The 27262-nt window shown below is 41.3% G+C and overlaps 2 pseudogenes; both read right to left on the reverse strand.

Moving 5' to 3' along the window:
• Positions 1 to 363: 363 nt before the first annotated feature.
• Positions 364 to 693, reverse strand: LOC141502894 (large ribosomal subunit protein eL33 pseudogene; annotated as a pseudogene).
• Positions 694 to 4220: 3527 nt separating this feature from the next.
• Positions 4221 to 25857, reverse strand: LOC141498694 (transcription factor E2F6-like; annotated as a pseudogene).
• Positions 25858 to 27262: the final 1405 nt, after the last annotated feature.

A 27262-nucleotide genomic window follows, 5' to 3' on the forward strand; every position in this document is an offset into this window, starting at 1 on the left:
GTGGCTGATCATCATCTTCATTAGTAGCACCGTGAGACCATGTCTCACCACTCTCAGTCCTTTAGATTCATCCAGAAACCCAGAAAATGGCCAGAGTTGCCCTGTGTGTGGTGACCTTTGATAAGGACTACCTCAAACAAGTCCCCTGAGGGCAGAAAAGCTTCCATATATCCTGTACAATCACAAATACTCTATCATTATCAACATGAGAGAAATCTCATGTTCCTTCTATCTTCTAGTATACAGGGTGCCTTTGTGCTCCTCTCCCATAATGCCAACCCAGGTCACTTACATACCTGACTGTCCTTTCCAATATGTTTTTGAAAAAATAATGTGTAATTTTATTTAATCAGTTTTCATATGCTAGATCCTTGAGGGATAGAACAACACTCAGATCCTGTGTCCAGTGGCCTTAGCAGGAAGATGGCTTCTGAATTTGGCTCGAACCATTCCACTATTTCCATGAACCCGAGTAAAATTTCCCCAGATAACTCTTGTTCTGTTGGGTTTCCCACCAGGACTGCTGTGTTGTTTTTGGCTTTGTATACATAAGCACATCTCTTGTCCAAATAGAATTCAATTTCATCCCAGGCACAGACTCCTTCAGTTTTCAGAAGAGCTGTGTGTTCTCTCTGGTATCATAAGCCTCTCTTGTAGCCAGCAAAAATGGCCTTGGATCAGTCTTCCAGACATTTTCTGTTCTAGAAGTCCTGTTTCCAGCAGGCCTTCCTGGTTCTAAGGTGAAGGAAACCATCCTTGCCAATATTGATTGCCCCTTCTTTCTCACTGCCTAAGACACTGGCCCTGGATGGGCAGAATTAGATTACACCTTGTTCCTCATTGCCACTTACAGACTTTCTCTCTGCTGCCATCACTCAGTAGTCTCTCAGATTTACTCTATCTAAACTTTTGACTCGGTTCAAATTGTAGACAGCTAGCTACCGATTCCCAATTTATTCTGTTCCATAGCAATGACAATCCTTTTGAGTCTACTGAGGCCTTTCACAGGAATTACAGTATCTGGATAGCAGTCTTCCTTTCTATAGGCATACTTCATTTTATTGTACTTTGCAAAAATTGTATTTTTTAAGAAATTAAAAGTTTGTGGTAACCCTGTGTTGTATAAGTCTATTGCCACCTTTTCCAGTAGCACTGTGCTCCCATCATGCCTCCAGGTCACATTTTGGTAATTCCCACAATATTTCAAACTTTTTCATTAGTATTATATATCTTATGGTGATCTGTGATTAGTGATCCATTGTAATTGTTTTGAGATGTCAACAAACTGCACCCATGTAAGATGGTAAATTTAATATATAAATGTATGTATTCAGAATGCTCTACCAACCAACCATCCCTGTTTCTCTCTCCTCTTCCTGAGTCTTCCTATTCCCTGAGATAAAATATTATTGACATTAGGCCAGTTAATAAACCTGCAATGGCCTCTAAGCATTCAAGGGAGGAAAGAAAGTGTCCACTGATGTGGCAAACTTAATTGATGCCTTAAGTAATTGCCATAGCCATCCTAACCTTCAGCAACCACCATCCTGATCAGTTAACAGCCATCATCACCGAGACAAAACACTCCACAGCAAAACGATTATGACTTTTTGAAGTCTTAAATGGTCGTTAGCATTTTTAGCAATAAAGTGTTTTTAATTAAGATATATACATTATTTTTTAGACATACGGCTTAACCTTGTAGTCTACAGTATAATATAAACAAAACTCTTAGATGCACTGGGGAGAAAAAACATTCATGCGACTCATTTTATTGTGGCATTTGCTTATTTGCAGTGGTCTGGAACCTCACTAGCAATAGCTGTAGGAATCCCTGCATTCCATTTCTTTCACTTATGCTAGAAGACTTCATCATGTTGATAGTCCATCGAACATGCTAACCTCTCGTTCCTTAGTCTCCACAGTTACCATGACCTCCTCCTTCACTAGCTGTCACTTTACATACTCTTCCTCCCTTTAGTCTTCCTGGTCCAACTGTCTGCTTCTATCCAACCCCAACCATATATAACTTCAACTCTGTGGCCTCCATGATCATCTTTCTTTCTCATCTTCTGTGTCTCCTTACCAACTCACTCTTTGCTGGTGACATAGAAACTTCCCCATTCTTAGAATTCGCTTGTTGACTCTGTCATTCCTTGAAGATGTACTTCTGGATCTTCCCTCTCTTTCACAGCTGAACTAGAAAAAGCTACATACTTTTCAACTCTTGATAGTCTGGCTTCAGACCTCACCACTCAACTGGAGGTGCTCACTCCAAAATTACTAGCGATCTCTTAATTAACAAATCTAAGAGCTTTATCTCAGTCCTCCTTCTTGACTTCTTTGCAGCATTGAATATCATTCACTACCTTCTCTCCCAGGTACTCTTTCATCTCTGGATTCTCTCTTGTTCTCTTCCCAGCTATCTAACCTTTCATTACTCTCCTTTGTTGGATATCTTCTAGGCCCTATCCTTAATATTAGGTGTATTTTGAGAATTTTTTAAGGTCTCTCTCTCTCCACACTCTTGGTGACCTGATCAATCTCCATGGAATTCACTTTCTCTCACTTCTACCATTTCCCCTCTCTCCTTCTTTCTCTTCTCTTCCTGCCACCCACATCACTTAATGCCTAATGGTCACTTCTAATAGAATGTTTCATAGATCTCTCAAACTCAAAATATCCCAAGTAGAATTCTTTCTCTTAAACCTCTATAAAAATAATTCCAACAAGGGTACCATCATCCTGCCAATCACTCAAGTTGGCAGTCTTCTCTTCTACTCATCATCCCTCCCTACAAGTATTCAATCCACTGTCAAATCTGGCCATGTCTACCTCTACAGTAGCTCTTACATTTCTCTCTTTCTAATCACACAGTCATCCATCCCTCTTTCCAAGCCCTCCTCATCTTTTCCCTGAACTCCTGGTGGCCTCCTTTATCTGGAATCTCTCCTTTCCAACCCATTCTTCAAAGAACTGCTGGAGTGGTTTTTCTAAAGCACAATTTTCAATAGACTCCAGTGGTTCAGCATTGCCTCTAGGACAAAAAGCAATTTCTTCTGTCTGGGCTTTCAAGCTTTTCAGAAATCAGCTTCAGCCTCCTTTTTTTGACTTTTCATGCATATGGGCCACTCCATCTTATACTTTCACTTCTGCCATATCTTTGCCCAGGTTGACATCCATATCTGATTTGCAGCTACCTCCTCACCTTTGTTTCTTAAAAAGTCCTTGTTTTGGGGGCAGCTAGGTGGCGCAGTGGATAAAGCACCGGCCCTGGAGTCAGGAGTACTGGGGTTCAAATCTAGTCTCAGACACTTAATGATTACCTAGCTGTGTGGCCTTGGGCAAGCCACTTAACCCTGTTTGCCTTGCCAAAATCTAAAAAAAAGTCCTTGTTTTATTGAAACTCAAATCTCTGAAGTCTATCCTGATCCCTGATCCCTAAAATATTACCTGTATTTATTTTGCATCTATTTTGCTTGTATTTCATAAATATATCATCTACATATTTTATGTACATGCTGTATCTGCCATCTAGACTGTAATGTCCTTTAGAGCAGAAACCATTTCATTTGTCTTTGTTTCCCTGTGTTTCCCACATCCTTACTGGATATTTGGGTTTTGTTTTTTTTTTACTTTTCATATTTACTTTTTTTTTTGACGTCCAGGGTGAAAATCTGATGTATGCATCACATTTTTCTTGGGCTAGCTAAACATATGAATTCATAGAGGAGTATTTGTGTTCAGTTTTATTATGGACACCTTTACTATGAATGCAAACAGTTCTCATATGATGGTAAAGCATGATTTCACTTGGAATTCACACACACACACATACACACATCTTTATTTGAGTTGGAAAGTAAGACATTCATGACATATTGAACTCTTCAACTTCAAATTAATCCACATGTTTTAGTAGTAACAAGCTTAAACCCTAAAAGATTGTTTTCATGAAATGTTTTTCAGTAGAGAACATCTTCTCCTTATCCAAATGCCAAATTTTATTTTTGTAATTATTCATAAACTGAACCATTTCCCACAATATAACTATACAAGAGGACTAATAAAATACTTGTCTTAATGTTGATGTCACAGTGGGCACAGAAATCCTCCCCGACTGGGTGTGTGTGTCTGTGTCTCCGAACTGAAAAAAATGAATCTGACCACAGAGGAAATTAAGTCAACTTGAGAAAAATTGCTAAGATCATTCCAGAATTTCATTGTTCAAGACAATCCAGGTGTTTTTTCACTTGATTCACCATGCTGTAGATTTCCTTCTTTATCAGGATGGCTTTTCTGATAAACTAGCTTTTATGTCTCAGAAGTGTTTCTGTTCCACTTTACACAAATACCATCATTGGGTCTCTTGGTGCTCTTTATAATACAATTATACAGTCTTCTTTTGGAATTGGCGCTTGCAATTTGATGTCTTCTGGAGCCTTGACTGCAGTGACTGTTCATGGAAAGCCTTAATGCTCTCATTTTCCTTATTATCTGTTGATTCAAACAGCTGCTGAGCACAGTTGTTAGCTAATTCATCCAAAGGTTTTTGCCATTGCTGTCAAATCAGTGTGTTTGTCATCTAACTTCTTTGTTCTGAAGCTGCTATTAGCACCAAAATCAAAATCCTTTGAACCTGATCTTTTTTGAATGAGATCTGTTTCATTTAATACATCGGGGTTGTCTTACATTCTTCATTTCAGTACTCTAACTGTTGTTCCAACTTCATTTTCATCAAGGTTTGCTCCACCAGGAGCAGATTTGATGAGTTCCATGAATTTATAAGTTAAATAAACCAAATCTCTCCCATAATGTCTTGTTACTCATAGTGCTTTTCATGCCCACATATTGTCTAATCTTTTTGAATAGGCAAGAAAGGACTCTGACTTCTTCTGGTGGGCATGTGGTCTAAGGTGTAAGAGGTACCAGGGATTAGCAGTCTAGTGGCTAAAAAGTGTTTGCTGATGGACTAATTAACATCTTAAACTCCTCTTATGAATTACCCAAACCCATTGGTCCAGAGTCCCTAGGCTCAGAACACAGATGAAGGATCTGATCAATCCCCATGGGTTCAATTACTCTCCTCTCTCCCCTATTCCCTCTTTTGTCTCCTATCTCCCCCTCCCTTCTCTGCTCTCTGTTCTCTCTTTTCTCTCACACATCACCAACTGTCTATTCAGTATTATAGATGGAGCACTTCAACACTACTTTGTTTTGACAAATTCACAGCAGAGTTTGGGTTACTGAAAACAACCTGGGAATTTCCTGAGAACAATCTACGCTGGGAAAATCTCACTGGGTCACTTATATGTCGTGACCACATAGCCAACTTCATACTGATTGGCTGGGAAGGTCCAGAGTGTGCATCTTTAGGAGGAATTTGCTGAAAGGAAATTTTAGTATTTACAGTTGGCTTAAAAAATGGCAATCAGTGCTCTTGTAAAACTTAGTCTACCATTAAGACACTGATGTGAGTGCAGTGTTTCATATGTGAAAAAAGGAATGGAAATGACCCTCTGGATCATTCTACATCATCCTTGGGGGCACACACAAAATCTAGTGTTATTTCTTGATTCTCTCATCTCTTTCTAAAATAAATTAGACACGTGAGTAGCGAATAGAATATTGGCTTTAGAATCAGGACTACCTAGGTTCAAATTCTACCACTAATATTTCCTATCTGTGTGACCATGGATACGTGACTTTACTGCTCTGAGGTTCTGGCTGCTCTCTAAAGCTATAATTTATAACCAGGTTGGTAGAGGGGGTTTCCACACTGGAAGATCCCTGCCTGGCTAAAATGAAAGCTCTTTGTTGTATTTATGTTCATTTTTTTCAGTTTTTAAAAGGCAAATGGGGTTAAATGGCTTGCCCAAGGCCACACAGCTAGGTAATTATTAAGTGTCTGAGACAGGATTTGAACCCAGGTACTCCTGACTCCAAGGCCGGTGCTTTATCCACTACGTCACCTAGCCGCCCCTGTTTTTATGTTCTATAGTGGACTACAGGATGACTTGAATAATCAGAACCCTTTCATAGAAAGAGGATACACTGATGGCATCTTGGAGAGAGGGAAGGCATACTTTTCCAACTGAGGCCTACGAAAAGAACAATAGCAATACCATGGAATAAAGGTTGTTATCCGGAACATTGTGGGAATTTTGTGCGTGTATGTGTATATATATATGTATATACATATATATATATATATATATATATATATATATATATACATATATATGTATATGTATATATATATATATACACACACACACACACACACATATATATATATATGTATATGTATATGACATTTGCTGGTCATTTTCTAGGTTTGTATTTGTACAAGTCAGGATACTGTTCATATTATCATATGCCAATAGTTTAGGTGTGCTGTCATCAGATACCTTGGGGCACCTTGATGATGACCCTTTCATCTAAACAGCCTAGATTCTCATGGACATGGTATTTTTCTCTTCAATTAGGCTTCTTATAACATAAAGCTAAGCATTAACAGCAACTTGCATTAGTCCAATCCTAAATTGTCCCAGATTATTCAATTAAAGACCAAAGGGGAGAAATAGTTTTCCTAAGGTTGCCTGCCCGATTTTAGACACAAACACTTAAAATTATATTCTAATTCAGTCCTAGAAGTTTTCATTATCTATCTGTTAGGTCCTAAAGTATGCCTTTGATCACTTCCCTCCCCTGCTCATAAAGCTTTGACTTCACCGATTTCCAAAGAGATATTTTTAGGTGCTCTTAAAACAAAAGAATCTGGCATGTGGTCAACCTGAGGACCTTTAGATTTCAACTTTATAAAACAGATTCAAGCCTGACCCAGTCCATTCCTTCCTTTGTTTCAGTGACTGGTAATGTCGCCATGCCTGCTTGGAGCCTCCATGGGGAGGTGCTTGCATTCTCCATGTCCACTGCAAAGCCAACTCTTGCCCCCAGTGGTTACCTTCTCTTTCCCACTACCCTATTCTACTCACTTCCCCCATTAGAATGGAAGTTCTCAAAGGGTAGGAATTGTCTTTCTTTTTGTGTCTGGTACAAAACAAGGGCTTCGTAAATACTCTGTCTGCCTCTATCTCTGGTCTTAACCTCTTAGAATATCTACACTGTCCTTTCCCCCAACTTTCACCTGAAATAAGGTCCTTAGGGTCTGCTAATTAAACAAGTAAATGTCAAACCCTTCTTTCTTTGTCAAAAGCTGAGTTATGGTAATGTAATCAAAGATAAAATGATTTTTTATAGTTACTAAGTTTGAGAATGTGCAAGACTACTAAGGAACATCAGTCTAGAAACAGTTTCTTAAGGTTTTTTGTAAACATTGTAGGGAAAAGCACATTGTTTAGATGGTGCAATTCTACACTGACCAAACTAAATCTGGAAATAAGAATCAAAGGTCAGGAACACTCAATTTGGAATCATAAAACCTGAGTTCATATCCCTTGATGTGTCACCAATTTGACTTAGACAAATCACTTAAACTTTGATTCTTAATTTCCTTATTTGTAAATTAAGAAGGTCTTACTAGATGATCTTGGAGGTCTTTTCTAGCTCCAAATCTGTGTTTTATCCTTTTTGAGATGAAAGGGAAGGAACTTCAAAGGAAAACTGGATCCAACTTCTGCCCTCAGAAAGACAAAAATGTCATTCCCTCTAATTTTGTAGATAAAACTGCTATTATTGGAAAGGCCAATTTTATTTCTCTTTTTCCCTTTGTTGAAGTGTTGTCTTCGTGACACTGGATAGATAAAATGGCCTTAGAGTTCACATCATTTTGACCTGTATCCTGAAATTAATTTCTACAAACCAACCCTCCCCCTCCACACACAAGCACAAAATTGAGCACAAATACACTGGAAGATAAGTCATAGGATTATAAATTGAGAAATAAAGAGTACCTGAGATGTCCTCTAGTCAAAAAAAAAATCACAGAATGTGAATATTGCTTAGGTTCTCAGCACAATCTACTCCAATCCATAGATGGATAGACTATCCACTCTCACATGCCTGTCAAATGGGCATCTAGCCTCTGTTTGAAGGCTTCTAAGGAGAGGGGTTGTCACTGGCCCTGAGGTCATTTGTTCCATTCTGGGACAGCTCTCATTCTTGGAAAGTTAGCCTTGATATGGAGCATGAATTGACCTCTTTGCAACTTCCATTTCTTTCTCCTGGTTCTTGAGATCCATTGATGGAGAGGGGGGGAAAGGGCAAAATGAGAATGGTTGCAGCTCTGTCATCTGTTATTTTAGTTATTGTTGTCCCATCTACTCCATGTAAATGGCCTCTCTTTCTTGAATCCTTTTTCTCCCAGATAACATCAACAAACATCAGTGACCTCCCAAACCCTTTGTTGTTCTTAGCATCTTTCAACAGGCTTTTCTAATTTTAAACTTGAGATGTTTTTCTGGGACCAGACCATGCTCTTGTATTATCTTCCATGACCTGACCTTGCTTCCATCCTCTATGCATTTCTTTTTAAAGTTAGTGAGTAACTTTTACATCCACATTGGTCTCTTTAAACAAGTCCCATTTTTCTTTCTCATCACATCCCTTTGTGTCTTACAAATACCCAACTCCTTCATTTTATAAATGAAGGCACAAACTGGGAGAGGTGCAGTAACTTAACCAAAGATAACACAGGGAGTTGTAAGTGGCAGGATTGGGATTCTCTGAACCACCAATCTCAGAGGCCACTAGCTTCTGTGTATTCAAAGGAGAGCACACTATAATACATCAAATGAAGTAGGCAGGTGGCAGTTTTGTGGCGAATATGTGAAAGGTCAATCCAGACAAAGGTTAGCTTAAGTCGCAATTTAAATCCATTTGCCTGTTGATGTATGAATGTAGCCTTAATGCAGTTAGAATTCAGGGAAATGAAGACTAAAAGAGTTGGAACTGAATACTCATAACAAATGACAGATATTGGTACCTCTGGGTTTCTGTTACCATTTTGATGTGTAGTCCCTAGATGATCTGGTCAGTCCCCCAGGTCAGTCTGTCTTTTAAGGCAATACCATTTGCCTCTGGCCTCTGTAAAAGCAGTTTGCTTGGCCATTCCAAGACTAACAGCAGTCCAGTGAGTTGCTAATAAAGAGGAAACAGGCTTATTGCAAGCATTCCCTCCCCCACCTCTCCACCACTCCCCACCCTCTGAGCCAGGTTTACTGGAAATCCAAAGGACTGAGTACGAACCATAAGGGAGAATTTCCCAATAGTGAGTGTTATGGGGAAAGATTGTTAAGTAGAGTAATAAGCAAGATCAAGGTAACTGCAGGAATCACTTGGCTGGAAAAAGTGGGGGAAGGCGTTGAAATGAAATTAGTTCTTGTTGTAGCAAATATGATCCAGATCCCTGTTGCAAAGTCATCTGCTAGGCCTGCCTGAAGGTAGGGAAATGGCTTAGATCAGCCCTAAAGACCATCTTAAATCTTTATGGTTACATTTTTCTAGGAATAAAGTTGTTCCTTGTCTTTTCTTGGTCCTACTGAAAGAGAGAAATGGATTTCCTTGGGAAATAAGTTGCTGTAGCTTTCCCAATTTGCCTTTTAAAAACCATTTCTTCCCCATGACCCATCCAGTGGCAACCCACATTTATTCAGCTTTAACTTCAAAAATCAGCCTTCTCCTTTGATTTTAAAATCCAGTCTAAAACCTGAAACTCACAGGGTGAAATGTGGATGCTTCATCTTGCTTGTAAGAATAACTGAACTAAGAGACCAAGACTAAGATGAGTTTGAACTTTACTTTGGATCACATCCATAAAGAACAAAGGAAACCAGATTAGTCTTTTCAAAAAAATTCTTAAAACGACCTTCTCTGTATTGCCTTTTTATATCAAGCAACTATTAACACAAATAATTCAAGCTTTTTGAATTCCTGATTTGAGCATGAATGTAAGCTACTCACCTGTAGACCCCACCACGGACTCCTTTTCCAAGGGCTTTCAGAAATGTTTTACTTTTTTCTTACTCTTAAACTGATCAAATCATATTCCCTGGGAGAATGAATTGGGGACTAAATGAAGTATACACCGACAGGTTGAGTCTGAAAAGGGGACATGGAGATCTACCCTGGTTGGTCGGTTCTTGTACTCTATTCTCAAAGGATCAAAAGACACATCACACACTGTGTCCGACTGTGGCTGATCAAACCAATCTGAGCTTGGTATGCTCTACCACAGGTCCAGCACAAAAAGGCCACATGAATATTCGGGATGGATTCTCTAAATTTGAACATCTTGGATTTCTTTTGAGCTACTTCAATTCTGCTTTGCAGTATTCTTAGTGAATAGCATTGGTAAGAGTTTCTGGGCCAGTCAAGCCTTGTAAAACTAACATGTTTGAACCATAAGATTAGAAACAACTCTTGTAAGAGATTCAACTTCAGTTGACTTTTGTTGTCTTTTTGTTTTGGCAAATGTATTCAAATAAAAGCAGATCGTGATGGGTTAGCCTCAACCCAGTTTCTCTGTAATGCAGCCATTATAGCTTTCTGCCCAACTTAATCTCACGTTACCTGAGATATTTAGCAAAATTTGCTAACCCACCTGAAGGAGGAGGCCAGGAGGGGCTCCCCACCTGTCTATTGCTACCTGCTATCATCCTGTGTGCCATTGGCAGGTTTGGGTGAATTAATCATTGTAATCGGAACCAAGTATAATAAAATAGGATATAATTGCTTGCATATGACTCTACCCATATGGATTTTTAATCATGTAGCCCACTACTGGAAAATGTGGATGCTTCTCCATTACAATATAACACCTAATTCCTGCATTAACATCCTTTCCAAAATGAGGTGACAACTTGATCTCCTTTCTTCTGGGAGGAAGCAGACCAAAGGCATGCAGGTAATGGACTCCAACATATCAGTCCTTCTGTTTTGTTATTTAGATTAACAAACTTTCACAAACCCCTGGGAGGTTTAAGCATCTTGGTCATTCAATCCTTTCTTTTAATCAGACCCGAAGTCAGTACCTATACTGACAATGCCCAAGGCATTGAAAGAATAAGTCAATTGGGAAGTAAAGAAAAGGAATTTGGAAGTACAGAGCCTAGGAGGAGGTCACAACAGGTAGGGAATGGTTTTGAGAAAGCCAGAGGCTAGCCTAAATTCCCTAAGAGGTGAGGAGATTCCAGGATGGTGGAAAAACCTGGCTTATTGTCCATTTTGGAGTAGGGCCTGGGGACTGCCATGGGCTTCCTGCCTCTGAGAATCCTCTTCCTGATTCCACTTGGTCCTTGGGTTGATGCTTAATCTGAACTGGAAGAGTAGACAGTCCAGATGTTCATTTGTTTTCTTCATCTTAGTGTACAAAACCCAAAGAAGCATGTCTTATTCTGGCAGGAAAGTTATCGAGTTGATGATGCTCACATCATCAGAGTTTCCTAAAACACTCAGGGACCTCAGCAGGAACTTCCTCAGGACACTGTGCTATGGAATTGGCATCTTCCTCCAGTCCTAATTGAGGCTTGTCTGACTGGGGAGGATTCTATTGATTCAGTTGTGTTCTGTTGAGGTCCCAGGTATCATTCACTTACTAAAGTATATCTCAGGTAGACAGATCTCTTGAGTTTCTGCACTATTTGGCTTCTTTATAATATAAACACTGGTGAGAGTAAATGCTTGGTGCGTGATTATTCTGTCTTTTGCAAACTTATTTAGTTTTTGCAAGGCAGTGGGGTTAAGTGACTTGCCCAAGGTCACACAGCTAGGTAATTATCAAGTGTCTGAAGCCAGATTTGAACTCAGGGACTCCTGACTCCAGGGCCAGTGCTCTATTCACTGTGCCATCTGGCTGCCCCTCTCCATATAGTTTTTGCATGTTTCCTCTCCCATTAGATTGTCAGCTCCCTGAGAGCAGGGACTGCTCTTTTGTCTTTTTATTTTATTTTTATTTTTTAGGTTTTTGCAACACAATGGGGTTAAGTGGCTTGCCCAAGGCCACACAGCTAGGTAATTATGAAGTGTCTGAGACCGTATTTGAACTCAGGTCCTCCTGACTCCAGGGCTGGTGCTCTATCCACTGAGCCACCTAGCTGCCCCTCTGCATATAGTTTTTGCATGTTTCCTCTCCCATTAGATTGTCAGCTCCCGGAGAGCAGGGACTGCTTTTTTGTCTTTTTATTTCATTTTTATGTGCTCTATCCACTGCGCCACCTAGCCGCCCCGCAAACTTTATTTTAACAAAGTTTTTATTGATTTTGTTTGAACACAACAGACAGACATTACAATGAGGTTTGACTAGGTATTTTTTTAAAGAATGCTTTTATTTATTTTGAATTTTATAATTTCTCCCCTAATCTTGCTTCCCTCCTCCCAGCCCTCACAGAAGGCAGACTGTTTGACTAGGTATTTCTTAGGCAAAGTCCATTCCTCCTCCTACCTCTGTCCACTCACAGTCACCAGTGTGATCTGGTGGCCAATACAGCTAAAGCCATCCCTGCCTTCATTAAGAAAGGCTTTGGGTCATCATCTAATGAGAGAACAGGAAGCAGGAAAAAAATCCTCAGCATGCTCTGAATCAGGGAGGAAAAGGGGCCCTCCAACAGGTATTCTTGTACTCCTATTCCCTCTACCCCTCAGCAATAACAGAACACCATTAAACTGATTTCTAGCTGTTGTCACAGTGGATGAGTTGATGGGCCTGCATTTCTCTGATAGCAAACATTAAAATCTCATAGGACATTCAGCAAAGCCATTTTCTGGGAAATTTTCCAGGAGTAGAAATGGAGGTCAAGTTGTACCATAGAAATGACTGCTCTAAGGTACTTTTGCAGAGGACTCAAGAAGGAAGCTGAGGGATAAGTAGTGATGGAGGCCGATGGGTCACATGATTGCAGAGTTTCCACCTCCCTTCCTCGTCCTAGAGTCATTTTTTTAGGTTTTTTTTTTTTTTGCAAGGCAAATGGGGTTAAGTGGCTTGGCCAAGGCCACACAGCTAGGTAATTATTAAGTGTCTGAGACCAGATTTGAACCCAGGTACTCCTTACTCCAGGGCCGGTGCTCTATCCACTGCGCCACCTAGCCACCCCCACCCAGAGTCATTTTTAAGAGGCATCTGTTGATGCACCACCCTCAAGGAGCTAGGCTGAGTTGTACCCACTTCCATTCAGAATCCTTCTTCCTTCCTAAAGCTCTTCTGTTCTAGATCCTGCCCACCTAACCTGTTTTGTCATTTGCTGTGGAATTAGAAGTGGCCAATGGGAGTCATCTGTTAGCTTTAAAATCCAATTTCCTAAGCCATTAAAATCACAAACTTTGGTGATCAACCATAAAATGGGATTTGGTTTGGAATCAATTTGTATCATTATCAATGATGGAAGGGCGGCTTACTTCGATAGGCAGGTTCAGTGTGGAGAATAATTAATCTCCTCAGCAATAGGTGATGATTAGGTGACACTCCAGAATATACAACTTTGCACAGAGGATTTCAGTTGATAACACTTATTGTCTCTCCTGAGTCTCGGAACAATCTTGGGAGGGAGCCCTGGGTTACAAAGGAGTCATTTGAGGTCCAGGGATGTGTTATTGCTCACCCAGCTGCTGAGTGTTTAAGATGGGGGGGGGTCCCCTTTTAGCCACTCCTCCCCTCTACTCCATAAGGGTTAGTACTGGGACAGCTAGATGGCTCAGTAATTAGAGTACTGACCCTGGAATCAGGAGGACCTGAGTTTGAATCAGAAGGATTAGTACAGGAGAAGACAATGGATATGGGCCTTCCTGTACTCATAGTAGTTAAGGAAATGGTGAGCAAATCAATGTACTCAGAAGCATTTGGCAGCCCAGCTGGAGCCTGCCATTCATACACTCTGGTCAGCCATAGCCCTAACTGGGCTTCTTCCTATTCCTCATGGAGTATTTGATCTCTTGCTTCCAGAACTTTCCACAGGCTGATTCCTGGGCCTGGAGTACCCTTCCTCCTCTCCTCTCCCTTGCAGGGTCCCATACTTTACTTCAAGTTTGACCTTTGAGCTGAGGCCTGTCTGATCCCTCTAGTTCCCTATTTGTGCCCTACCCTCAAAATGACTTTGTTTTATTTCCTATACATTTCCATACCTCCAGATTGTCTCCATTGACACAAACTCTTGGGGGGAGGGGGACTGTCATGTACCCCAGTGCACAGTCTAGTATCTAAAACAGAGTAGGGCTTTGTTCCCCCACATCCTCCCTACTGCCTGCCTTCCTCATTGCTGGCAAGAGCAATACTCTTCTCTTCCCTGTCCCTCAGGTTCACACTGTAGGAGTCATCCTGGACTCCTCATGATGTCTGACCCCCTCCTTCCACACCCCCATATCCATTGTGATGCCAAGGCCTCCAGGTTTTCCTTTTGTAACGTCTCTCACCTATGACCCCTTCTGTCCTTTGACAGTGCCAACACACTGGTGTAGGCCCCTGTCCCCTCACTCTTGGACTACTTCAAAAACTTGCTGAGGGTTCTGGCCATCCTCTGATCAGCTAACTAAAGTGATTTTCCTAAAGCATGGGTCCTACCTTGTCACCTTCTTACTTAATAAATTCCAGAGGCTCCCACTTTGCCTCCTGGATCAAAGACAAAATGCTCTGCTTGGCATTCGAAGCCCTATGTAGCTAGTTACCTTTCCAGTCTTCCCATACATTACTCTCTGCCCCATAGTCTGGTCTCCTGGCTGTTCCACAAATGAGATTGTTTATCTCTTATGTTCTGGGCATACCTCTTTCAAGGACCAACTCAAATCCCACCTACTAATGGAAACCTTCCCTCTGGCAATAGTTTCCTCTTTAACCCTGTATATATAACTATGGCTTCTTTGCCCATCCTGCTTTACTTCTTGTCTCCCCCATTAGACTGTGAGGGCAGGGATTGGCTTTTGTATCCTGTTTCAGCACTGAGCCTAGGACATATCAAGGGCTACTTAACAAAGGCTTAATTGTTTGATGTAGGGTTTTCATTTATCCTAGAGTCATACCATGTCAGAAATGAAAGATGACAAGGGAGGCCTTTTCTTCTTCCTTAATTGATTCTCACTCTCACCTGCCACTCCATAAGAGTTGATCTCAACTATCAGTCCTGGAGACATTCACACCATTCTTAGCTGCTCTTAAGCCCTCCCCCCCTCAATCAAGTCCATCTCATGTGCTTGTGATGGCATCACCTCCCTGATGCCAGGGTCTTCTTTCAGATTAGACATCATCATCATCACCTCCTCTTACCAGAAGACCTTGTCCCATCCTTTGACTGCCAAGAGAGAAGCCACTTGCCTTGAGCTCCCTCTTCTACATCTTTGAACCTCTTCATTTCAGTCAAGGCCAGGCCCTCCATTTATACCTTTCCTTCCATCCTCTCCCATCTCCTCGGGCAGATTGCTCCCCCAATTACCCCAGTTTTCTAATCATCAATCTCTTCTAGAAGCCAGCAAACATGCAGAGGTCTCCTCCAGTCTGAAAAATCCCTCACTGGACTCTCAAACTGTCATCTGCGATTTGTCATCTCTTTCAAACTCCTAGACAAAGCTGTCCACTGTTACCTCTGCTTCCTTTTCTCTCACTCCCTATACCATTGTAATCTGACTTTTGACCTAATTACTAAACTGAAACCACACTCTTCAAAGTCACCAATGATCCCTTAATTGCTAAATTGCTTTTCCTCCATCCTCATCTTTCTTAACCTCCCTGCAGAGTTTGACCCTGTTGACTATTCTCTCCCTTCTGACTTTCTTGTAATATTGCTGCAAAATTCAGCCTAATTATACACAATTTGGGCCTTTAAAGGGACTTCAGTGACCATCTAGTCTGACCTATACATGGAAGAAAATCCTGCTAAGGGGTTATCCAGCCTTTGTTTGAAGACCTCCAACTAGAGGGTGCTCACCACTTTCATTCCAAAAATGATCAGTTCCACTTTTGGAAAGCTCTTTTTTATTTTTATTTATTTATTTAAGGCAATGGGGTTAAGGGACTTGCCCAAGGTCACACAGCTAGGCAATTATGAAGTGACTGAGGTCGAATTTGAACTCATAGCCTCTTGACTCCAAGGCTGGTGCTTTATCCACTGTGCCACCTAGCTGCCCTGGAGACTTCTATTTTTAGGGAAATTTTTTCCTGACATCACACCTATAAGTAGGCATCTGGTAAGGAAGGATCAGTGAGAAGACTTGAGGCAAAGAGATCAATTAGAAAACTATTACAAGAGTCTGAATGAGTGGTAATAAGGGTCCAGATTATGTTGGTGCCTAGGTAAATGGAAAGACAAGATGCATATGAGAGGTGTTTTTAAAGCCTAGATGGCAAAATTGGAGAGCTTTCTGGATATGTGGATGAGTGAGAGTGAAGAATTGAAGATGCTGCTGAGGCTGTGAGCTTGAATGGTTGATTGATTGGTTGTTGTCCTTTGTTCTCATAGAGGACCAAAACAACACGACTGTATTAGTAAAGTTGTGATACACATGAGCTAAACATTCTCTTCATACCAACTACCCCTCAGTTTCTTCACTTGATGATCATGCCATCCTAGTTGTCCTACTGAAGACATTCTCCAGTTTATCATTGTCCTTCTTAAATTGTTGTGCCTGGAAATGAAAGCTTTCCTCCAGGTGAGGGCTGACAAGAACAAAGCCCATGGTCATTGGTACCTCCCATTGTTAACACTGGGAACTATCTCTTTTTATGCAGCCCAAAATGCTATCATCTCCTTATTGGGGTGCCACATTAGATTATGGGCTCATACTGTAATTGAACTCCACTAAAGCCCCTGAATCTTTTCCAGAACAGGTGATTACCAATCATTCCTACATCATTTTGTATTTGCAAAGTTGATTGGATGTCCCAAAGGTACTTCAGAGTCAACATTTCCAAAACTCAATTCAATACTTTCCCCAAAAACCTTCCCCTCTTCCAAACTTTTCTGGTTCATTTGAAGGCCCTACCACTATCCCAGTCACTCAGGTATAGGCAATACCATTTCCAATAAAAAAGAAAAGGGGATGATTGAAGCATTTTTAAATGATGTACAAGAAAGTCAGGTGTGGTATTGTACTCTTGTAATCCTTGCTATGTAGGGAGACTGAGTCTGATGGGTCCCTTTAGTTTAGGAATTCTGACTTACAGGAATGCTCAAGCCAATTGATCATCCACATTGTCAGATACCGATATTTAGGAGCCCCCAGGCTGCCTAAGGAGGCATGAATTAGTTTAGGTCAGAAGAACAGAAATGCTTGAAGCTTATATAGTAATCCGCTTTGAGATCAGGCTCATAAAATAGGAAGATCTAGTCTCAAAAAATAAAATTTTTAAAAGTTAAAACAATTTCACAGGCGAAGGCCAGATGGAAATACAGACAAGCAAACAACTTTGAAGACCACACCTCCTAACTGTGGCTATTCTCCAAGGTTTTGTCCTGGGGCCTCTTTTCTCTACACTTTCTCACTATGGTGATCTCCACATTTCCCATGGGTTCACTTGCCACCTCTCTACAGATGCTTCCCAGACTGATGTATCTGACCCTAATCTCTCTCTTGAGCTACATTCCTATGCACTAGTCACTGACTTTTGGACATCTTGAACTAGAATGCTCCATGGGAATCTCAGAGTCAGCGGGTCCAAAATGGAATTCTTTATTTCCTCCCGAAACTTTCCTCTTTCTTCCATTTAATGTAGAGAGGACACTGTCTTCTCAGCCTCAGTGTTCCCTTTAGCTCTTCACTCTCACTCAGCTCACACACAACTTTGTAATCCAGACCAACCTATAAACATTTAGTAGATGACAGGCACTAAGAGGATACAACTAACAGCAAGATCACGGCTGTACTCGAGCTTATGTTGGAATGGGGAAGACAGCACCCAGAGTGAGGAGAAGGAAGGGTGCAGGGATGGGATCCCAAGGGGCCGATGCCATAGACACAGAGTGCCTGAGCTGAGGAGTCCAGATTCTGCCCTCTCTAGAAGAAGGCGCTTCTTCTTCTAACTGCAGAAGGGTGAGGAGACTGAGGGACTTTCTATCAGTCAAGGTTTGCCTTGGCAAAAGATGAGGAAATTAGAGCTGTAGGGCTTCTTTACAGCAAGCCTTAGATATGTTCCCTTCTCTATACTTACATGTCTGCCCCTGCTTTCGACCTTCATCACCTTTTACCTGCCCTACTGCCATAGCCTTTGGTCCTCTTGCCTGAAGTCTTTATTCTATTCTATTCTATTCCTTCCTGCTTTCTGCTCCCCAAATGTTGTTGCTAAAGTGTAGGCACAACCATGTCACGCTCCCCTCTGCCTGCCACTCATTGAGCTCCAATGGTTCTCTATTATCTCCATATAAACTCTTCTTCTACTGGGCTTTGAAAACCATTTGTAGCCTGCATCCTTAATCTTGCCTATGTATTTGTACTTCCTTCTCCTGCACTTAATGTACAATCCAGATGCAGTGGCCTTTTTGCCAGGTCACTCCATCTTTCATGGTTGCAATGCTTTTGCATTGGCCATTCTCTGGGCCTCTCAGTTTCTCTGAATTACATCAAGACTCAACTTTAATACCACTGCCATCCACTAGAACTTTTCCTCCTCCCACATAATCTTATGCTAACTCTGTAAATATCTCATGGACACCCACTTATCTACATTTTGTCCTTCCCCATTAGAACAGGAGCTCCTTGATGACAAGGACTGGTTTTGCCATTGTATCTTTAGTGTACTACTCAGCACATTGTCAATATTTCATAAATTCCCATTGAATAACTAATAATCCAAGATCATTTTGGATTCTGATCTGTCATTAAGTGTTAGCTATCCTACTTAGCTTAGGATAATTTGCACATTTGATGAGTCTATCATCTTTGACTTTTTCCAGAGCTCTAATAAAAATGTGAAACAAGGTGACACCCAGCACAGATCCCTAGTACACATTACCGGAGACCTGCTGCCATGTTAGGACCATTATTGACTGCTCTGATTCCGTGGAGTCTTGTAACCAGTTCTGAAACCATCTGATATGATGTTCAGCCTTCATAATCGAAGAGGACCATGTTGTCATGTGCATGATGATACAATTTGCACGTTATGTTATTTTAAAGATAGAAGTGTTGTGCATAGACATCCTTGTCACTTGTCTTTTTCAGAACTATTTCACACTCAGGTCTGAATTCATCTAGTTATATTACCATCTAGTCCAGGATTCATTCATAAACTTAAAAAAACATATTTGGATCATGTGTTTCAATGTAATTGTTTTCCTTTGTAATTCTATGTATTTTATTTCCTACTTTTCTAAACATTATTCTGAGAAGGAATCCACAGCCTTCGTTAGATTGCCAAAGGCATCCAAGATACTAAAAAAAAAGGAACTTCTGATCTAGTCCATATCTCTCCACATTATTTATGTGAATAAGATGAGAGATTTTATCCCAAACCTTATTAATATCCAGGTAAATTATAAGCACAGCATACCCCTCATCTCCTACTTTGGTAATCTTGTCAAAAAAGGAAATGAGGTGACTGTGGGTATGACTTGTTCATGAGGAAGTCTTTCTAGTTCTTTGTGATCACAGCTTCCCTTTCTAGGCATGTGCCCACCTTCTTTCTGAGACTGTGTTTTAGAATTTTGCCAAGAATCAAAGTTATGAACCTGTAGTTTGCAGACTCCATTTTCTTTTCTGAAAATCAAGACAACATCTATCCTTCAATCTTGTGGCACCCCTCTGGATAACCATGATCTTTCAAAAACTCACTGACAGTAGCTTAGCCACCACACCTGCCAGTTCTTACAGTGCTTGTGGAAGTCATTCATCTGGCCTAGGTAACCTGATTTCATCAAAGGCAACTCCCCATTAGTCATTTTTGTTCTGTCCTTTCCAGTCTAAATGTAATTCTCTTTAGCTGAGAACACAGAAGTGAATTAATGATGAAGCTGTTCTGCATTCTCTCTGCCATCAATTGCATTTTGTCCTGTCCATTGGGAATGAAGGTCTCATCTCTTTAAGGATTCTCCTTGTTCTCCCAATGGAGTAAAATAACTCACTGAGGTCCTGAGTATACTCATCTCCTTGTCTCATTCTGAGCTTTAGCATCTTGGATGCTGTTTTCCAAAGACTATACCATACTCTTTTCATCCTCTTATTTCAACCTCTGCATTTCTTTTTTTTAGGTTTTTGCAAGGTAATGGAGTGAAGTGACTTGCCTAAGGTCACACAGCTAGATAATTAGTAAGTGAGGCCGGATTTGAACTCAGGTCCTCCTGACTCCAGGGCTGGTGCTCTATTCACTGTGCCACCTAGCTGCCCCCTCTGCATTTCTTTTAAAGATCTAGGTGGGTGGGTGAGTTTGCTAGACATCTTTATCACTTGCTATAGACAGTTATTTCCTGTGGAAATAACTTTCTTTTGTGTCTTTAAAATTTCATTGAGGAAAATCTTCTACCCCTCTTGGGGTGACTTCATCTTTAGAATGGCTGCTCAAGGAATCCCACCTATCTTTCCCTCTGAACCCTTTGAAAACTGTTGTTTTTCCTCCTTGGAGGAAAAGGCAGAAAAATTCCAGGGTGTCTATAAGACTGCCCAGATTTTTCTTTCCTTCTCTATCAAAAATTCTGGGAGGGAGTGTGCACTTCCCTCCAATGACTACTTCCTCCCTGTGAGTAAAGAGCAGATGTAGACTGGAATTTCCCCTTTTTACTTCTTCTGCCTTTGGAAACAGGAAATGATCACTGAGCCTGAGGATGAACTGCTCAGATTTTAACAAAGACAGAGTTCTGGCAGATGACTGGACAAATGGGGTTCTTCATTTTCCAAATTTTTCAACTTAAAGTTATTTTTGTGTGGAAATTGTGCATCAGATTCTGAAGACAACACCACATTTCTTTCTCTGGCCATGGACCTCCATTCAAATTCTCTCTGTCATGCTTTACCCCGAGAGTTTTTGGATCATCTTATAGGAGTGTATCTTTTTAATAGATAATGATCCTCCCCCTCCCTACCTCATCCTCCTCTTTTATCTAGCTTGCTTTTTTTTAAAGAAGGCATGCCTATCCAGAACCACCATCATCATGTGTTTCATCCTACTACCATCTAGGAGGCCAACTCAGCCTCCTCGCATGACAACATTGCATTCTTGCCTCTTTGTGTCTACTCTCTCTGGCATCTAGCTTGCATTTTATAGCAGTCTTCTCTCCCCAAGTCTTTTCTGGTTTGATTAATTTTTAAGACACCCAGAAGATAGAGTCTTGTTGGCCTTAGATGTGTTCCATCCCTAGCCAGAAATGTGTCATTCCTATATTTGAAACTGTGGTTGGTCCAGAAGTCTAGATTGCATTCTTAGCCAGCTGTTCACTTTTCAAATTAATTTTGCTCTTCTCTATCCCTTGCCTTGAGTGGCTAACAGTGAGGAAAACAGAAACAGTGCTCTTATGGTCATCAAATTCGTGCCCAAGACTTTCTAATTGTTGACGATACTTTTTAGCTTCCTTCTGGTCATGGTATTCAAGCCTACATGAAGAAGAGAGATGGTTGCTATTTTTTTTCAATCTTACTCCATCTCATGCCCTGGATGCATGCCCTGGAACCTCTCTAACATTGTTATTTGGTCCACAGACATTTGTCTCATTACCCCTAAGTAAGGAATTCCCTATGTCTGGTATATTTCTCTTCTTCCTTTGATCTTTCCTAGATGAGCTTTCCTTTGAGAGCTTCTAGCATTCTAGTATAACATTCTAGGACCACCTATATAGCTCCCTCTTCTTCCTAAAAAGCTTCTTATCTGCCTTTAAGCCCTACTTGTGCAGTGCCCTTTCCCTTTCTTCTCCTCTGTGGAATAGGATTCCACTCTCCAATATCCTGACAGTGATCACGTCTTCCTTCCTTCACATCGAATTTGGTGTTTTGACCTTGAAGCCTTGTTTCTATTTCCTGTAAGAAATCCCAATTCTCTAATAAAGAGAGTGAAAAGGTGTGCCGATCCTTTTGCCTTCTCCTTCAGGAAGGAAGTTGCCCATATATGCTTGGAACCCAGATAACAGTTACTCAGCTATGGTAGTAATGTGGTAGTATCTCTCTATTTGATGAAACCGTCAGTCTTGGATTTTTGGAATTACTAGTAATTATTTACACCTTAACCCTAAGGATCTGGTTAAAATGTAAACAAGCAATGATGACCTCAATAACTAGAAAACTCACTCAATTTAACTTCTTAAGTTTCAGTAACTGCATAGACACATTCAAGTGAAATGAAGGTTGGAACTAGCATCAGATGGCCTGAGTTTCGATCTCGGCTCTGTTGTACAAAGCATTGACCATTGTGACATATGAAAAACCTGAGGGACAGAGTTTTTTGGATAATTAATAATCAATCTGTTTATTAGGCTAGCTCATAATCAGTTAAATGATGGTTGGTGATTTCTCTCCAGAAACAAAAAAAAACCCAACAAAGGAGGGTACCCCTGGCAGGTGAAAATCAACCCTGCTTAGTGAACAATTATTAAGGAGATGAGCTAAAAGTCTTCAGCTCCTCTTGCTGAACCCTTGGCTTGATCATGAGACTGGGCTACCTCCAGCAAGATGGACAAAGGAATCCATATCTCCTCAGACCACTCTGATTCATTTTCTCCTTCATAAGCTGGGTCACCCTAAAGTTCAGTGGAGGGGTGCAGGGGCATGAGCTTACTCCCTCAGGTCAAGAATTTACCAAGATTTGATTCTGTTTACACCACAAAGAAAGGCTTCTAATTGGGTGGGGTTCTGTGCAAGATCGAGGAGCATATACCCCAAGAATTAGGGCAATCTTTTCCCAACAGGCTCGCCCTTTAAAGAAACTGGATCAATGAATTGACTATAAGGGCTAGTTCCTGAATAGAACCTATTAATAATGGGTTATTCATATAATAGAAAGTAATCATTTTTCTTACCTTGGAACAATAACTTATACTCTATGTCCTTTTATTTTCTTCAAAATTATAGGATTGATTAAATGACCTCCAAGATTCTTTCCAATTCTGTATTTCAGATTCTGTGGTCCTGTTTGTCTCACCACTTTGCCCCACCCACTGGTCCACTCAGTCAATTTACTTTATACTCCATCACTTATGTCTTCCTACACATCTTCTCTTATGCCCTTCTTACTTTTCCAGTCTTCTTACTCCTTATTCCCTTATAAATTCCTTTCCATGCAGTGACACTGGTCTCCTGGCTATCCCCAGAGTAAGACCTTCCATCTTTGGCTCTGGACATTCTTTCTGGCTATGCTCCATACCTGGAATGCCCTGACCATTGACCTCCCCTGCTTGCTTTAAGTCCCAACTCCAATCCCTCCATCTACAGGAAGTCTTTCCCAACCCCTCTTCATTCTACTGATTTCCCTCTGACCTTTATTTCCTGTTTATCCAATATATGGCTTGCTTGTATATATTTGTTTGCATGTTGTCTCCTCCTTGAGGGCAGGTACTTCCTTTTGCCTCTTGTTATTTCCCTAAAGCAGGTGGGGGGTTGGAGGACTGGGACTTGCAGGCTGTGTTGTTCTGTCATTGCCATGGCAACTGCAGGTAGGGCTTGAAATTCAATAAATCTAGGAGCTTTATATGGGAGAATTAATTATATGATTGACCAAAAATAGCTCATGAATGGTATTCTAAATATCCAAATACTCCCTGCTTCCCCTGCTTCAGAACTTAGCACAGAACCTGGCACATAGTAGGTACTCAGCATCTTGTTTGATCTTGCTAAGTATATTTCTCCTTTTCTTTTTTGAGTTCCCTTCTTATTGTTCTATTTCTTAATACTCCCAGATGCTTCCTAATCCTTTTTTAGGTTCCTTAATGGTTCTTGAACCTGCTTCTCCTTCATCCTGGAAGTGGAATCTGGACTAGGATCTCAGACACTTGAAAGCTGAGTGACTCTTGGCAATTCATTTAACCTTTGACCTTTGTTTCTTCATTTGTCCAATGGGGATAATGACAGGGCTTGTTTACCAGGGCTGTTGTGCAGCCCAAATGAGATCACAGTTGTAGGGTGCTGAGCCCATTGCTTGGCAAGTAGCGATTATGATGAAGATGATGATATTTGTCTTTGGTTCTCGGAGAAGACCTAGAGGTCAGGGAGATGATGACATGACATACATGTGAATTGGATTGGAGTGATGGGGGAGCAGTGCTGAACTACGTCAGCAGCCTCACTTTCTCCTCTGGAGCCAGATAGTAATCAGGACAACTAGAGATGGCCCTGGCCCATAATAGGTGCTTAATGAATCCTTTCCTTTTCCATTCCTTCCTGCCTTTCTTCTTTCCTTGTCTTTTTCTTGCACAAGCCAGAAATAGAACCTGCACTGTCTTGCTGAGAAAATAGAACCAGAGAGTTGTAGAAACAATTGAGAGTGCTCCCTTTGGATTGAACCTGGTATGTGTTAGCCCAACTCTGGCCAGGGAGAAGGATTTCTTTTTGTTTCTGTCTGGAAATGATCTGTGCAGTTTGCTTTGCTTTCCCCTAAGTTGAGCTTTGTATCTAGGGTTTTCACAAACAACTCTGGTTGAATCTCAGTGGCAAAAATGGAAGAAGGAATCTTTGCTGGTGGCTGGCATTCAGCCACTTCTTGCAGTAGGAATTTTCATCAGCCCTGCTGATGAATTCCAACTGGCAGGACGCTTGCCCATTAAGCATCATAAGAGTATCTCCCTGAAGCTGTGTGCTCTTCATGTCCTAGAAGCAGATCTCTCTCATATAGAGGGTTATGGAAACTTGGCTCTTGGCATTTTCCATTATAACTATTGGTCAGACCATCACTTTCTAGGGCTTCTGGGTATAACTCATTTACTCCCCTGTCTCAAATGTCAAACATGGGCCTAATTGGCTAGTGATCACTGGTCTTTAGTGCCATGTGACTTTGAGCATTCTGTTGAATAATTTGGTCCTTCCACAGGCAAGGGTTTGGTCCTTCTCTGAGGTCCAACATGTCAGACCAATGTCTTAGTAGATGGCCTGGAAAGGTGGCTCAGCCCCTGTGCAGCCTCTAAAGACAGTACCCATCCATCTATGATGCTGCAGTGAGTGCATTATGGGCATGGAGTCTGGAATGTCTTTTTCTACTTCAAGCTTGATGATGGGCAGTGATGGAATACTTGTGGGAAATGCCCATGACAATCTGAACCTACCTATTGCTCTTCTTTTTTTTGACCTGCAGCAAGCAGAGCACCCCTGGAACCTCATCACCAAGTCTAGAATGTTGGGAGAGAAACTAAGGCAAGTTCTCTGCTTCCTTTATTCACTCAGTATTCTTGAAGTGTCTTGGTACTGGGCACCATGCTGGGCCCTGGGCTGCCAAAGACAAAAACAAGACAACAATCTCTGCTATGAGGAGTCTCTATTCTACTAGGCTAATATCCCATGTGGGCAGCTAGGTAAAGGATATGGACAGAATCAATTCAGAGTTACTGAAGAAATCCAGAAAGGCTTCCATTGGCCGGTGGGGCTCAAATAGAGGCAGGGTCCTAAAAGGTGGGCTACAGCCGAGTTATGAAGGACTTTCAAATGCCAGGCAAGTGAGCCGGCAGGCTTTGTGTTAACAAACTAGCTGAAATTATAATGACTTTGAGACATCCTGGACTTGAGTTAGAGATTAGAAAGTCTACTACAGGCCTCAGAGTACCAGCCCCAAGTGTAGGCAACAATGGAAAAGACAGCTGTGACTCCCAAACTGGGGAAGGGCAGCTTTGAGGAAACAGCACCTGAGTCCATTTTCTTTGGGGTTCTTGGTGATCGTGGCACCACTCCCCATCCAGGGGAGCCTTTTCTGAATGCAGTTGACAGATGAGCTGCTTTACATGCCACATCCACAGCATATGCTCCCTGTTTTCTGTCTACACTAAGCAGGCCTTTGGTCATCCCTGCGACAACTGCCATGTTCACAGATACCAAATGGGAAGAACTTCATAATTGGCAAGCAGCCCTAGGCTAGAAAAGTATCCCAGCACAGGAGCACTGAGGCTGGGGGGAACCTTTCAAGCCATCTCATGTAGCCTCCTCATTTGATAGATGAAGAAACTGAATCCTGAAGGTAGGAAGTGACTTGCCCAGGGTCAGGCAGTCCTAAGAAGAGAGTTGAAATTTGAATTCATTTTCTGCCACTAAATCCAGTGTACTTTCCACTCTGAAGAAAATAGAGCTTATTCAGGTCTTTGGTGGTTTTGCTGGAACACAGCAAAAAGGAGAGGAACTAGTTCAACAAAACAGACTACTGAATATATGCTTTTGTGCCACTCTGCATTTATGACACTGAAGACTAGGGCAGGCAGATCCCTCCTTGTGCCTTAAGATTCTATCCTGGGATCTTTTTCTTTTTAATTTTTACTTTTAAGTCCCACAAGTTTCCATTTGCAAACTGCAAATATCAAGACTTGTTTCCCTAACCCTGCATTGGGATTCTCATTCTCTTGGCACCCTGAATATCTCTGCTCATTTCCGTCTTGTCCTTGGCAAAAAAAAAATCCAAATCTAAATTGAGCTCTTCTGGATTTGCAGTAGGCCTAGCCTGACCCATACTAGACTCTGTGGCAAACCAGAGAAGACTGCAACCAACTTCCTTTCTGTATTCTTCTTTGGGGAAGCCATATCACCATCAAACGTAAATAATAAAAATAACAGATCCTAATGCTGGAAGAACCTCACCCATCCACAGAGGCTGAGAGCACTTTGAAAAGAATTTTAGAGATGGTAGGAAGAGAGATTAAAAAGTGAGTGGGGCCTTCAGGGGGCAGCTCGGACAGCCCCTTCATTTTCTCAAGAAGGAAACTGAGGCTCAGAAAGAGGAAATGACTTGCCCAGGGTCATGTACGGATAGGGAATGACTAAGCCTGGATAAATCCAGGTCTTCTGGCTGCATGCATAGCTTACAAAGTGCTTTATGAATAGCATTTCATATGACCTTTTTTTTTGCAAGGCAAATGGGGTTAAATGACTTGCCCAAGGCCACACAGCTAGGTAAGTGTCCAAGCTCGGATTTGAACTCAGGTCCTCCTGACTCCAGGGCTGGTGCTCTATCCACTGTGCCACCTAGACACCCTCATATGATCTTCTTAACAGTTTCATGAGTAGGTTTTACAAATACATTTTACAGATGAGCAAAGTGAAATTTAGAGAGGTTAAGTGACTTACCCAAGGTCACCCAACTGTGATGAGATAGAATAAGATTCAAAGCCAGGACTCTTGGCCCCAAATGAGTCCTCTCCTTTATTCTGTGCTCCTTAGTGGCTCAGTGGAAGGAGTCCACTGGGCCTGGAGTCAAATCCAGCTTTAAAGACTTACTAGC

The sequence above is a fragment of the Macrotis lagotis genome, chromosome X (genome assembly GCF_037893015.1).
Source record: "Macrotis lagotis isolate mMagLag1 chromosome X, bilby.v1.9.chrom.fasta, whole genome shotgun sequence".
NCBI lineage: Eukaryota > Metazoa > Chordata > Mammalia > Peramelemorphia > Peramelidae > Macrotis > Macrotis lagotis.